Source organism: Buceros rhinoceros, unplaced genomic scaffold, assembly GCF_000710305.1.
Source record: "Buceros rhinoceros silvestris isolate BGI_N320 unplaced genomic scaffold, ASM71030v1 scaffold3853, whole genome shotgun sequence".
Lineage (NCBI taxonomy): Eukaryota > Metazoa > Chordata > Aves > Bucerotiformes > Bucerotidae > Buceros > Buceros rhinoceros.
The window spans coordinates 91942-108217 of NW_010404358.1; positions in this window are offsets into that span (position 1 = coordinate 91942).

Below are 16276 nucleotides of genomic sequence, written 5' to 3' on the forward strand. Positions count from 1 at the left end.
CCTGCTGAGTCACACAAGAAACAGGAAAAAAAATGCGGGTACACCTGTAACGAACCTGGAGTAAAGCATCTCCCCTTTGACACTTCCCAAGCTGCTACAGTTGTTTTTATAATGCTTTTATTTTCTTTCCCCTCCAAACCTTTCCCACTTCGAGTCTTCTTCTTCTTTTTTTTACAACCTCCATTTCCTCTTGCGAGGTGCATCTTCATGGTCAAGCTGTGACCAAAGCACCATATCAGATGATTCACTATATAGCCCGTCACAAATTCAGGTCTGGACTTGAAAAACTGGTTTGTCCTGGGTAGCAGCGAGGTCTTTGAACTACGGGATGTGGATAGCGGATAATAAAAGTTTGTTCGGCATTGGAATTTCTGCTCAGTGCAGTGATAACGGCACAACAGAGGAGACAGGTAAGAACTATGTTCAGAGTGGAACTTGCAACCTCAAAGACCTCAGTAGATCTCTGGTTCTGCTGGATCAGTAGGGACAGCCTATATCTATATAAGCTGTGCAGATAGATACAGATCTCAGGCTGTCACAGCATTCATCCTTCAGTCTAAGGGATACTTCACCTGTTGCCCTGAGGTTTCTACTCAATACAAGTTTCTGCATTTCCTCATGAAACTCCAGTTTAAACAGTAGTGCAAAATGTAAGAGCTTTTTCGTGTTTTCACAGGAAGTTGCTCACCCGTGATGCCAGATGAAACAAATGCTGTGTGCCCTCAGCCTTGGCCACATTTTTTATCATCTAGACGGGGAATGCTGCCTAAAGCAGACATGTCTGCAGTCCAAAAAGTACAACAAACACCTTCAAACCAGTGGGAAATGGAAGCATGTTTTTGCCCTTGAAGCTATTTGCAATACTGGGTCTCACTGAGATGGCAGTCAGTTTACAACACCTCATGTCCTGGGTTCAACCTTAGCAAAAAGATCTTACTGCACTATCATAATAATTAGTAATACTTTGGTTGTAAAACTGAAGTATACTCCCATGTCTGACTCTTAGCAAATACCATAATGTTTGAATAGATCTTATTTACGGACAATTATTTTGCGTTGGAATATATGTAGCAGTGACATGGTTGCTGAGTTTATCCTCAGCTCCCAGAGTTAAACAATTACAATTCATCTAGGCCTTGAGATGAAAGATAAGAATGGAAAGCGTGACAAAAACAGGCTGAATATAAAGTAGAAGAAAGAAGACAGCAGTATTATATTTAATCACGTAAGTCTTATACCACTTTCATGATTTTGGGTAGCTGACTTGTGATCGACAATACTATAGGCAGTTAAACTTATTGCAAATTTCTGTGCCTCACATGGCTTAGATAGCTGTGACTGAGCCCAAGGCTGATCCGGCAAACGACTGGGATGAGAGTATTTTCAGCCAGTGTTAGGCACGTGTATGGTTGGCTGAGGTGGTAGTCTAGGGTACCTTCACAGCTGCTGCAGAGGAATGGGGGTTGCTAGGGAGTGATTTACCTTATCCTTAAATAAGCATGAAAAACATGCCATGTGATCTGTGCTCTTAAAGCGTCTGTTTCTTTCCACTGACCAATAAATGAGCCCCGGAAACTGAAGTCATATGAGATGGATCCCACCCAAGAGCCTCCCCAGCAGGACAGCAGGTCTGTTTCACAGCAGACCCTTTCTGCTCTCACAGTGCTCTAAAGGAAGAACATGGTTTTTTCCCTTTTAAGACTTTACTCTGTTGAGAGTGATGAAACAAGTATTTTAGTATTTAACACTGTGGGCATGTCTGCACAGGTTTTGCCATGTGATGGCTTTTCCCTGACACAACCCAAAGCTGTGTCGCTGCCTTAGCATGGTCTGCATGTCCAGTTTCTCAGTGGCACTAACTCATGGCAGCTAAGCAGTGCACTGACCCCAGTACTGTCCCAGTTCCACCTCAGAGTGAGCTAGAATCTGCCCAGACAGCAGTCTGGTGTGGTTCCTCAGAGCCAAATACTGCTACTGACTTCTCTCCTTTGTTTTCTTCCCTCCTACCACATCCTGGGCTGTTACAAGGATGAACAATGTTGTGCCTCAGAGCAGGATCTGCAGCCTCCCAGTTTCCTGCGAGCTGAATGAGTGAACTGGGCTCCTGGTAGTGTCATACTGGGAAATGATTTCTTGCCTGTTACTGTCGGTTTTTACTTTCACTTTAAAATAATAGGTGTTTGTAGCCATTAACAGTGTAACCCCATCTTTCATGATGACCATGTTCTCCTGCACTCCAGCAAATAAAATGTAAACTTTTAATGTGAATTTACAGCCCAACACATGCATTGGTGAGCAACCCAGAACAGAAGAGGCAGTGGCCTGACCATCAAAACAAATCTAGATGTCCTAGCTATGTCTGTACATTCAGGAGCAGGCAAGTTCTGCTGTGTCCCACACCAGTCCCAGCTCTGGGCTGGGAAATGTATATCCAAGTTAACCTGGTGCTCTACCCTCTTCACGAGGCCTGGAGAAAGGCAGCTCAGAGGTATGATACCCTTCATCCCAGGACAGGCACTCAAAGGGGTACTGTGGCCCGGGTGGGTGTGTTGGCCATTGGGGGGTTGGTCAGAGGTGTGTCACACCCTCCCTCTGACAGACTTTTCACGTTAGTACTGGAAATCTTGTGTTGGAGAGGGATTTTAAATAAAGATATGTCTCCACAAAAGGTTCCTGTTCTGACAAAAGAGTTTCATCAGAAAATCCCCAGCCAGCTCTGTGCTGAACTCCCATCCAGGTGCTCCACGGCCTGGCGCCAACATCACTCATATGTTCCTGCTTTAGCAAGGTCTAACACCTCAAACACTCTCACTTCACCTAAAACAACAACTCTTCCACCAGAAAACAAACCTCATGAGCAGGTCTGCCTGTGATCTGTTCTCCCTCCCAAAGGACGCAGCCGCTTCTCATACACCACCAGTTTTCGTCTGAGCCTTTCATCTGACAAACGTATTTTTAAGCTTTCACTGATATTTGGCTTGTATTAAAATAAAAGAAGTCCTTAAGTATGAATAAACTCACATACCTAATCCACATATTTATCTCTTCACCTTCCCTACCTCCCCAAACCTTTTCACTTTCTGCTAGCATTTTTGCCTTATTTACATCCTTCTTGCTCATTTATGTACTTCATGAACTAAGCTGGTTTTTTATGTCAGGGCTTATGTCAGGGATTTCCTACTTCCCAGTGCTTGGTCAGGATTCATTTAAACTATATGTCTCCAGGTTTAAAACATTTTGTTGGTTTCAGAATAATTCATCATGGATTAATACGCTAATCAGTTTCAGTAAGGGTTTCACAATCTAACCTGTAAGCAAGCTATTAAGCCTAACTTCATTTTTTAAATGCTTGCTAAAGAACCCATACTAAATATGATCCTTGTAGGTTTGTATTGTAGGTCTCAATGTATGGGAGCGGTTACTTACATAGGAAGCGGTAATTTTGACCCCTGTCATTTTCAGTGCATCTTGAAACTGTCTGTGCCATAAAGTACAGATTGCTGTGAAGAAAGATGCCTTAAAAATATAGAGAACCATCTTTGTCAATGAAGAATCAAAGGACTTCAATGTATCTTTGGATTATCATCTTCTTTTTTAAGCAAGGGGTTGCTGATCTAGGAGTGTTTCTTCTGGAAAAGGACATGGATATTTCCTACTCAGTTCTAAACACCAAGAACTTGATTCTGGTTTTGTTTATGCCTGTGTAAATCTAAAGAATTTTATAACACAAGTCACTGTCATTACAGATTAGAAATTATATTTCCAACCTTCCTCTTTGCTCTAATGCTAAGGAAAAAAAAACGAACCTTCCAGGAAAATGTGACACTTTCTCTCCGAATTTTCCCTGCTGCTCTCCAGCCATGGATGGGAAGTGTCTCAAATGAGACGAAGCCCAGACAGAAGTACAGTTATTTTGTGATACAAAAATCAGATACTTATAGGTTAGAAAATGAGAACTAGGTTATTCTGATGCTGTTTTATAGACATCAGTTATATAACTGTAATTATATTATTCTCCATAAATACGCTTTCTTAATGCCTTATACAAAAGCTCTAGATAATAAGGGCAGGCAGGCAATGTGGTCACCAGTTACGCTTAGAATTAGTACATGGGAAGTACATAGCATCTGTCATGAAATTTTTCTCCAAAAATGCAGGTTTTATATTTATTTTCACAAGTATATTTCCTTTCTTTCAGGATAATATGACACTCAATCCCCGCTTTCTCTGAGGCACACCTCGGTTTGACAAAGCAAACACATACAAAAATTAAAAAACAAATGTAAGTAAGCAAGCTTTAGCTTTCAATATCATTAATTCTTTAAGTCCCATTTGGGATAATACTTCTGTTCTTGAAAGTTGAGTGGGAGCTTCTTTATTTTTCTATGGTTGCTGTAGATAAAGTGAAGCTATCAAAATAACACTACACAGCAAGTGAGCTACAGTCTTCACAACCCTCTGAAGCTCAGAGATCCTCTGGGACTATTCTACCAGGTGTGTATGGTCTTTTCACAGTCCAGAGAGGAGTTTCCATCAGCCCTCATCTGGTCACTGTCCTTCACAATCCTGCTGACATTAAACTTTGCTGCTCTGCAGCACTCTGTGGACACTGGGGTCTTTTCTGATTCAGATCGTTGTATTGTTTTTTCAGTTTAATCCCCTCACACACAAACCTTCCATTTCTTCCTCCGAGTGCTGTTTTTTACAAAGCTTGAATATGAAAATTCTACCTTTTGCAAACTATAAACATTTACTGAAAACTCTCGCATTTTTATTCCCACTCATCTTTGTCCTGCAAGTGCTTTTCATTTATCCTCTCTATGCATAAAAAGGCTCTTCCCTTTCCAATATTTTTTTTCTGCAGCTGAAAGGACAGGAAGAGAACTGAAGAGTATTACTGAAGACTTTGTAGTAACTACCAAATAGCAGAGTTAGCAGCTTTTACCTACTGGCAGTGATCCAGGTTTATAACTTGCACATATGCAATTCACATTTGTGCTAAAAACTAATTTCCTACTGAAGCCATTGAAGAAAGATGTCATAAAGAGCATGGTCCTCAGGAAAGCTAAGAAGCCCATGCTGAGGGACTGTCTGCCTCCCAAGACTGTAATTAGAACTGAAAGTGCTGAGCCGCTTTCAGAGGAATCTCAGTACCATCCAGCGTTAAGCTCCAAGTATTAACCACTACTGTAAAAATAGTTCCCTTTTTTTCAGCTGTCGCAAGATTTCTGGGATTACCTCCTTCTGAACAGTCAAGCACATGGAGCTAGGATACTGCTGGCTGTTGCGTGATGGTGATTCTCTTCAACACTACAGGAAGCGTCCAAAACCCTCCTTTACTGAGATAGAAACAAAACCCATCCTGGAACAAACACAAGGCTTTTCTATCTACAGAAGTTCTTAGAGACCAGCTCAGCCTTTTGGAGGCCATAATGTGCTTCCTTACTTGCTCTCCGATCCCCTTGACTCATTCTGTCTCAAAAAGTATGATACCAGGAAGAATGAGCTTCTGAAGATAAGCCTCTGATTGCTGCCATCCATGAAGGATTTCAAAACTTTGCACACAGCTTGTCTTAGACCTGACTGTGAAACTTAAAAACCTTCTCTGCAGGAGGAGCTATGCTTGGGTTCAGGGAAGATAATCTTTATGGAACTACTCTGCCTCGGGGTATCTGCCCTGTGGATAGCAGAGCCCCCTGTTAATCTTACAGTTCTAGAATATTGCAACAACTCAAGCCAAAATTAAGGTACTAAACTTCCTATTTTATAAGAGTTATTCTAAGAAATACTTGCTCCTGTGGAAGTATTTGGCCAAACCAAAGCCAAATCTTGAGCAACTGTGTTTATACCCATGGCACGAGCTAGAGGAAGTGTGGACTAAAATCAATACAAATTATTAAACTCGAGTTTTAATTTAAAATAGAATCTATATAATAGATAACATTTAAAACAGAGGTGGGAATGCCAAAAGGAAGAAGAGCTAAAACTTCACGGCTAAAAGTGAAACACGATGATTTTCATGTCATGCCTCCTTTGAGCACAATTACTGTAGTTCTGAACTGTTAAGATAGTAAAAGACACTTTTCCATTAAGCTGTGGGCTTCACATCAGTTCTGTGTCCTCTCTTCGCTAAACCATTTACTATCTCAAAATGAAGAGTTTCTTCCTTTGTCATGTCCATAGATGAGATTAACAAACACACACACTTTATACACTTCATTAATCCTTGTGATGATTCATGCGCATGGGGGTCATACTCTAATCCAAGTCAGACCTCTAGAAATACTTGACCTCCAGATGGCTGTGCTGACTGCTGACTAAGAGCAGAGTTTGGACGCATTATCTTTCTTTTCGTAGTGCTGTAGTACAGATTAAACATTTCAAACTATCCTTATAAAAGACATGCTTAACCGTGTGTTGATTATACATAAAAAAGGTATTTGGGGCAAGGATTTTGATTAGTCTGCGATCTAGTTCAAAGTCCGGTACCTTTGCACTTTGCTCTTTGAAAGGGTCTTTGGGTACTAAAAATAAGGCATAACCACAGTGCTGCAAAATATAAGCTTGTTGTCCCGAGATGTCATACAAAGTGGGGGCATCCCCCAGGGAGCACACTGAAGATTGCAGAGAACCGTGTGCCAGAATGCCTGAGATCTCTGGAAGGGGTGCCAATTAAATGTTGCAAGAGAATAATAACCATGAATCTAACCACTATTTAGCTATGCTTGGGTTCAGCTCCATACTTGGTTTTAAAGGCTTGTAGCTCTTTATGAGAAGTCAAATTTATTCCCAAGTCTGAAAGGCTTCCTTTCCTGAATTTTCTCCCCATCACATAGAAATCAGACCTGTTTGAGTACTACTCTGAGTACCGCTGAGTACTACTATTTTGGTTTATTTAGTCTTACCAGTGCACTACTCCAAAATTATTCTATGACAGCCACCCAGAATTCCCTGTCATAAGAATATTTCTTTTCCAAACCTTATAAATAGGATTCCTTTCACTTAATTGCAGCCACTTAAAAGGTAAGTCTGTATTTGAAGTTAGTTTTCTAACCTGAAGGAGATCCATCTTAAGTATATATAAAGCAGGTGAGATGGCTTATTGTTAGCAAGTATTTATCTCTTATAGAGAGAACCTAAAGGATTAGCTCAGATTATGTGTCAGATTTAGGAAGCTAATATTGAAGGAAATATATATTAACCTAAGAGCTTTCTCTCTGTGTAAGAAATTAAATGTTGTCCACTGCACACAGTGTACCAAAAAAATGTCTGCTGGCTTTTCTGAGACATAAGATATATAGCTATTTTCCAGCCTATTGGATTACTTAGAAAATATTTACTCATCCCAGGAAGTCTGTTAGTCATAGGCGTAAAGGATCAGATTCTTATGTGGTGTAAATGGGAATAACCTCACTGGTTTCAAAATTGGGCTCAACAGCAGAAAGAACATACTACTGGCCATTAACTCCTCCTGAGACTCTTGCAAAAGAATCCATCGGGTCAGAATAGATGTAGGAAGTTTAATACTTTCCACAATGATCTGTCTGATGTATTTCCTCACAACGCCTGTCAGCAACGGTAAAAAAGAAAGAAAAATCATGAAGGTCAGAAACTGTTGTTTCAAACCCCATCTGCACTGTAGTTTCAATAGATGTTGCTGTTAAATGTGGTGGATTCTACTTCACTTGAAGCATTTAAGTTTAATCTGAATACCTTTCTGAAAAGACATGCTATAGATCAAAGAGATTCATTGAGCCTGGAGCAAAAATGAATGAGTGGGTTTCTATGGGCTGTATTACATTAGACTTCAGAACAGATGATCTTAATGCTCTCTTCTCACCGGAACATATGAATCCAGTCTCATTTAGCTAGACAGTACTTCACTGCCACAGGTATGCTGATTTTGTGAACTATAAAAATATATCTAATCCAAGAAACTGGCCTTTGAGCTCACTGAGTACTCCTGAATCACATAAAAGAGTCTCTTGTTATTGTTGACACCGTATTATATCCTTTTAAAGTCAACTTCCATTTTAGTAGTTCATTTTCTTCCCTTCCTCTACTCCCATTGCTATACTCATTGGGGAATGTCTCCTAATTTCCATTCTGAATTTGCACATGGCCAGTTTACATTTACACAGTTTATTTCTTTCTTTTTTGACAACCCTGTCTTCTAGCTTAATTTCTTTCTGCAACAACTTTATGAACAGAAAGATAGCGTTGCTAAAAAGATGCCACATTCTTCTAGTTTCTCCTTGCAAGATGCTTGCCATTCCCATGCTGAAGCCAACCACATCTCTCTGCATCTGTTCAACTTTCCTGAATAAGTGAGCCCCACATTGGACATGGAGTTCCAGATGAGGTCTGAAAAATAGCCAACTGTATTTCTAAAGGTAATTGTTCTCCTGACCATGGGTGTCTTTCTCGGCTATATCTCACCAGTAGTGCATACTCATCCTGGTAAATAATATGCTCAATTTTCTATCCTCAGTTCAGTTCACCTGGTTAGTTTCTGGTTCCTAACAGAAGTTTTTTTCTTATGCCTGTCCAAGCAACATACTCGGCATTATGTTTTGCAGAAATCTATCCCACTCTAATCCCCCAGTCCTCAGGCCATTCAGTTTTTCTGTATGCCTTGATCATTCATATCTTGACATCTCTCCAACCTGCTAGCATTTCCCATCAGTGCTTCCCCATTTTTCACACTACAGTCAAAATGTCAGAAAAAGGCCCAGCTCTGCTTCATTGTTCTTCTGCTCTGCTCCTCTGTAAAATAACTTCCCTTAATGCCAGCATCTTCCCTTTAAACACTAACTGAAAACATCTCTGTTTTAAATATCTTGTCCACCACAGAGTGCTTCTGTTGATCTCCATCTTCACTGGTTTAACAGATAACCCCCTATGTGACATCCCACCAGACACTTTACAGAGATGGGATGGAGAAGAGCTCCTGCATTTCTGCATTTCCTGTGTCTGCAGAAGTGGTTGTCTTATCAAGCATATTTCACGTCTTTCAGGACAAGGCCAGTGATAGTGATTTTCTGAATATTAACTGAAGTACTTTCCTGATAAGTGGAAGACTTAGAGTCTAAGCAAATCTCTAAGCCTTCATTGGGGGTGTGAGGGTGTGGGGGGATGGGGGGTGGGGAGATGATGGGGAAGAATCCCCATTATAGGAAGACAGTACATCATGGAAGGTAAGGTGTGCCAAAATAATCTACTTCTGAAGCTATGCCCCTGTGGAGATAAGAAAGCAGAATCCAGGCGACTAGTAGGAAAACAAGGTTAGTTCTGTATTAGTTTACTCTCTAGGACAGTAAACTAACCATGGATCTGTTGTGGGATTCAACTGCCCTAGGTGTTATTGCATATTGCTTTAAACTGGTTCTTGAATATGTGACAGAAACAAAAGATCCGTGAGCTTCCACTTTCAAGTATTCAACTTTGTCCATCACACTGACTTTCAATTTGTTCCAGCAAGGATTTTTCAGAGAGGTGGGTGAATCTTCCTTTACTTCCTACAAGATTGTTCTCCCTCCAACTGCTACATTTCCCCTAACCTCCCCACCTCAAGTCCTGCTCTCACATCTCTTTTTCAGAAAGACTTCTTTTCTGTGTATTTTTCCTCCTCTTCCCCACATAGCAGCTGCCAGATACCTCCATTAGTGAAGCTGGCAATACTGTCCAAATTCCTTCTTTTCCACATTTCCTCCCTTCCTGTTCACTCATCCCTTAATTATCTCTGTGTATTTTAGTTGATTTTCTGTTCCTTTACATTTTTCTTACAGACACACTTCTCTGAGTGAACTTATCCAGAAGAACAGCCTTGAGATTGCCTTGAGTATCCGTGAATTCTGTTTTCTGTGAAGCCTTTTCTCTGGCATAGCATCTATATCCATCTGTACTCCTTCCCAGTTGATTCTACAGTCTACTGATCTTGTCTTGGAGCTCTGATATAATTAATGCAGCTCTAATCAGATGTATATTCTAAGTTAATACATAATATGAAGTGTCTTCCCTGACTAGCTCTACTGATTCTACAGTTCTCTAGATTTCTTCCCCTAGTAGTCTCCTAGTCATCCAAGCAGTCCCTGCATTGAAAGACAAAAAAAAAAAAATCATGTTTTTAAGAAAAAGAAAAAAAGTTAGCCTTTCACTACTCTCTATTTGCTTCTGCAATAACTTAATTTGGATTACTGGAACGTAACATCTGGCTGAGATCTCTCAGCATCAAACTAGACTTTCATAACCAACTACTGTGTTTCCAGGCAATGTGTCTCCCAAATTATGACAACATAACAATACAGACATAAAATGTGTTTATGAGACTTCAGCTGCTGTGGAGGATGTGAGATCATTGGGCTGAATACTTAACCACATTAGGCTTGTTTGGGTTCCACTGCAGATCTCATGAGAAAACTTCAAGGTAGTTGAACAGCAAACCGAGAGTCCTCTGTGCACAGAGGAATCCTCCATGTTCATCAAATTGTTGTAACTCCTCTGCACCAGCTCTGGTTATAGCAAGTCTTTTGGGGCATGGCCAAGCAATAGCGACCCTGGCTGCTGGAATGCCACAGCACTCAGTGCAGGCTGTTGCAACCCTGACACTTCTCCAAACCAAATGCTCTTCAGCATCAGGAATGGGGGAGAGAACAGGAAAACAGAAACAGGGCAGAGAATCAACCACAAAGAAAGCGCCAAGGAGATCAGAAGAAGGAAGAATACTGTGGGCTACTTAGCGCAAAGGAAATCAAGAAAGATTGGGGCTATCCAGGGCCTGTTCTACACAGGAAACTATTAACAACAGAGATCAGGGACAAACAAATTAAAATGCTCCTAAGCTTCTTCATCGACGAGGTAATAAAGCACAGCTTTAGATACACATTCCCACCCTCAGTTCGTGAGTCATGTAACCTAAGGTTAAGCAAAAGAAACCCTGGTTTGAAACTGCACCCAGCCTTTCTCCTCCCTGTTTCTGTTAATAAATAATTTTCGTAGATACCGATAACTGGTATGTGGCTCTCATGTAACGGTGGAGACTTCACTCACATTTACATTACACATTATCTACAAACACACCTTGATGATAAGGACGTGTGTGTGATGATGTGTAACTGTTGGTGGCTGGTACATTACTGTTTAAACTAAAATACACTGTGTACTCTAACGCACACATTTGCTGAAGAAGCAGGAAGGAAAAGGAACACCGCAGCAAACAAAATGTTCTTCTACTAAACTCTCTCTTTTTCAGCATGCGCCCAGCTTCTTTACTAGGGTACAACTGATACAGCACATTTTTGGAAGTTTTAATAAGATAATGTTCCTGAAATTATCAACTAAACATAGGTTTATCATAATGCTTTACACCTTCCCCACCTTTTTAATTTCTTGGAGGCATTTTGTTTGTTGATCATTTCTTACTCTTTAGCGTGTAAGTAACATCTGTCTACTGCTGGCAGCAGTCTTTATGTTAATTCAGACATTGGCCCCACAAGTATCCTGCACCTCTGCTACTTCAGATCCCTGTTTGAACCCCCAGTGATCAGCTCTGTGCCCAGAGCGTGCTGCCTGTAAAGGTTCATTGGCCCCTTGGCTACTTGGGCAGCCAGGCACAATAAACCCCGTTTCTTGCTCAGTCAGAGACTCCCCCTAACCACACAAAAAGAGTAAATAATGGATGTAGTAAATATTCATATTCATAAGCAAGGAAACAAACCTTACAGGTTAAGAATGCCCCAAAAGATCTGGTGGAATAAATTGTTTTCTATTAAAATGAATTATGGTACAACCACAAAAAAAAAAAAACCACCACTGTTCTCTGTATTTTGAGATCTTAGGCAAGGATTACTTTGTACTTTGACAAGGATTATTGTCTCCCCTTTTATGACAAAATTATTGTGCCAATGTTAATTAGATGTGCTTAACAACACATAAAAGTAACCTCAAGCAGAACTGGGAAAAAAATCATTTTTTTTTACTTAACTAAGCATTATTGAAAACCTTAGCACTGCAAAATTGCTCTCACGAATAGGCTGTACTCTTTAAAAGTCACCCACATTCCCAGAATGAGGTACACAAGGTTGCTGGAAAGAGCTAAGAGAAAGATCTTTCTATTCCGAAACAAATTTACAAAGTCAGAAATGAAACAAAGACGAGTGGAAGGTAAGAGAAAGCAGAACAGAAACTATTTATTATTTTGTGCAGGATCAAAAATTGTAACAAAAGAAGGGAAATGAGAAGCAGCATTTTGCCAGGAAAGTCATCGTATGAGCTTTCAGATGAGGTTGTTCTTACAAATTGGCAGGAAAGGGACTTTTACTCCCATAACTCCAAGCCAAAGGTGAATGCAGCAACCATTATTTTAGCCTTATAATTCTGCAACAATATTTGTAAATGCAGACAAGAGAGAGACAAATCCAGGGCCAAAATGAGATGAAGAAAAACATAAACTGGTAGCTGTCAGTGTTATTGTTGTTTAAATGCCAGCAGCAAATGCCTTCCAGAAGGTATGTGTATATACCACTTGTAGCTGAGGTTTTCCTGAAAGCTGTAAGTTTTAACTACTAACTGATACGAAAACAAGTGCAGCAGAATGGCAATGCAAACCCTGGACGCTGTGAGATAGCTGGCAGCATGGTGGATGGCTTCAGCTGGAAGGAAATAATGTCACATTTACGTATGTAAAGTATTTTCAAATATTCATACCCAACCCAGCAATGGCAGGAACTAAAGTTTACTGATGTGAGGACAGGCATATCCAGAAAGCTGCTTGTCTAAGACTAAACTCATCAGAGACAAAAGCAGAGTGGGACCTCCTTCAGAAGGCATGTACATCTTACACACAGCAAGAGAGAGAAAGAACTCTGTCCTCTTTGGGTCACATCCATGTAGCAGCCTTCCACCTTACTGAATGAATGTTATACTTCAGTCTGGAAGTTTAAAAGAAAGAGGAGGAAAGAAGAGTCCCTCACAGTCTTTATTCCATCACAACTGATCAAGGATGATTTTCTGAGACACACAAGGTCAAGCTGTATGGTCACTTGACACATTTTTGTTAGGAGGAAGCAGAACATCTGAGCACCTGAGCACACAGCCATCTACTAACACTGTGAAGGAGATGTTTTCTTGCTTCCTTCGTCTTCCTTCTCTTGGTTGTCTGGAAGGATGCAACCTGTAGACTTCCTTACAGAGATGCTAGTCTCCTTACCTCGTTAGGGTGGACAAAGCTCCTCCCTCAACAGGAGAGCGGGACAGGCAGCAGGCAAGGTCAAGGTGAAAAACTCTCAGGGAAAAAAATGGTCTCTTTGTCAGTTATTCTCTATGTTCACGTGTGTGCTCAGACACCAGACGCTCAGGCAAGGATGCCTATAAGCATTTTAGAGCATAATTTCAATAAAGTATAATTACTATTGCAAACAAGTTATTTTCAGTTATTTCCTGGTGTATGACTATAATCAGATCTTCTGCCCTGGGCAAAAGCAAGGTCGTGCTGCCACCGACCAAAGACCCGTGCAGTAGGCTAAAGTGTTTGTTCCCTGGATCGCAATACTTCAAAAGGGCAGAAGATGGCAGAAGGAAGCCCTGAAATGGTCACCCCACCAACCCAGGTGGGAAAGCTGTGCCCCGAGCTGCTCAGCACTGAGGAAGAAGTGACCTCCGTGACGGTGGCTTTTCATCCCTGCATTTTGGGGTGTTTTCTTTGCTTTGGAGTATTATGTTTCTTTGACACCAGAAGTACTGGAGAACAGCTGAACACTGTGTGGGAACATACACAGCTTAATCCAGTAATGGGCTGGGTGTGAATTCCTCTTTTCATCCTGTTATTTTGGACTGCTTTTGTAGCCATGGCTAGATCAGATTCTGCTCTTTTGTGGCAGCCTTTGGAGAGTCACATTCCAAAGGAGAGCAATCCTGTGAATTCTCAAAAACAGATGAAATGCCATATTTGAAGCTCTTGTGCGGCTTATTTTGTGTGTTTTAACTTGGTGCTTTGCTTAATACGACCTTCCTACACTTCCTGCTAGCAAGAGTTCATTTGCAAGCTGGTCCCACCATGCTATCAGGAAGAAGAAACAACAGTACAGCGCCCACACCAGTCCTGTTCACTTTCATTGAGTATTAATCAAGCTGTCAAAGGCAGTGCTCCTTCCTTTTGAGTGAAGCTTTGGTGAAATGACAAGATCCTTTCATCCATGTGGAACTTTAAAGAGGGTTTATTAGATTTTGACAAAGCCTGCAAGGCTGGAGACAGACATATTATCCGATCCTTGAACATCTTTTGCTTTCCCTCTAGCCTTCTTACTTGATCAAAGGTCTAGAGAGTGACCCAGGGGCTAAATTAATCTATTCTGGAACAGATCATAGAATCCAATCACGGAATGCTTTTCATTGGAAGGGACCTTCAAAGGTCATCTAGATCAACTCCCCCTGCAGTGAGCAGGGACATCTTCAACTAGATCAGGTTGCCTAGTGTCCCGTCCAACCTGACCTTGAATGTTTCCAGGGACAGGGCATCTACCACATCTCTGGGCAACCTGTGCTGTGTTTCACCAACCTCATTTTAAAAAAATGTTTTCCTTATATCTAGTCTAAGATCCTAAAGGTGGTGGCAGAATGAGCAGTGACTGTAGCTATATCTTCCAAGGTAGCTGGAGGTCCCACGCCAGAGCTATTGCACAGCGGATTGACTAGGAAACTCAACTCTCCGCTCTTTCCTATCTCCCTGCTTCAATCTACATGGAAACTCAGAACAGTACGGTACTCAGAACAGTGCCCTACCATCACTGCTTTCTTGGCAAGCTCAGATTTGCACCCTTCTTTCCCCACATACAGGGAAGGTGAGGAGGAGGGGACTTTCACTGGGTGTCTCCCACCAGGCTGCTTCTCCTGGTGTGTCAGTTACCTGCAGCACCCTGAGGTGATGGCAAGGACAAGCAGCCTCTGCCCCCAGAGCTCTTTGTAGAGCTCTGCATCTCTGCAAACAGACCCATACTCATAACAGCAGTAATAATTGAAAATAGTAGACAGTAAGAATTGAAAATAGAAGTTCTTACACTCATTTACACTAATACCAGGTCTATTTGCACCATCATGGAGTGTTAACCTGACTACATATACCAAGACAAAGGCCACTGTGGTTTTCTAATGCATCCATTTTACTCAAGAAGGAGCAGCAAGTGGCTATACAACATTTTCACTGAACCCCTTTAATGTGTTTGTCCTCTCTTCAGCCCAGGTGACCAAAATAGGAACTACATGGCTTTGATGTCCCACCAAAGGTCAGTCTAAGCACAGCACCACGAAGAAGCACTCCTATAGCACACCTCCATCCCTGCCCTGCCCTGCCCCAGCTCACTGACCACTGACTCTCGACCTTGCTCTCACCAGCCTGATAAAGTGTGATACAAATTGAAGTTGTCAGGGTTGTTAAATAAGACCAGCTGTGTTAATTTTATCTCCACTCAAAACAAAGCAAAACAAACACACACAAAAAGAGTTTGATGAGGGGAAAGAGAAGAAGGAAATTAATAGGGAAATAAAAAATGGTTTTTAAGCTTCTAAGAGGGTATTAAAATCAAGCAGATTAAAGAGCAAACAAAAGCTCTGAAGCAAGCTGACGGTGTCCTTTTAAGTGAACATGTGTGGGTATACACATTCACACATGCCCTACAGGTGCACTTGCCAGCTATCCAACCAGACTGTACAAAACAGTATGCCTGATTTTCCCTCCTTTCCCTCCACCCTACAAAACATGTTTACTATAAAAGAAGCTGAACAAGTTTGGTTGCTTCCTAACAAAAACTGTTAATAATTATTTCAAGTATACAAAGACTTGCTGCTTTTCTTTTTCTCTTAAGCCAAAACAATTGGTAAGATGTTCTGTTTATTACTCTCACACTTCAGCCATCACCCCGGTTTTTAGATACTGCCTAGTATTTAGTAGGAAAAAGGAATCACTACCATCTCTTCAAATATTTTCCTTGGCTTTTGGCCTCAGTTTCTCAGCAAAAATCTGCACGAATGTTGTTGATATTCTGTGACAGAGTTATAACCTGTCATGAGATGGGTCCTGGAGCAAGTTTGAAGGCAAGTTCATCCTGGTATCTCACATCAGAGATCAAGTCTGCCCTCTGGGATTAAAGGAGTGAGCAAAAATGTGCACAGAAGCCCTTAGTGCCCCACTCCTCTTGAGGCTGTCAGGGAGGGTGTCACGTCCATCAGGAATGATGGGGGCAGGGTGAGAGAGGAATACAGAAAAGATGAACCATGGCGTGCT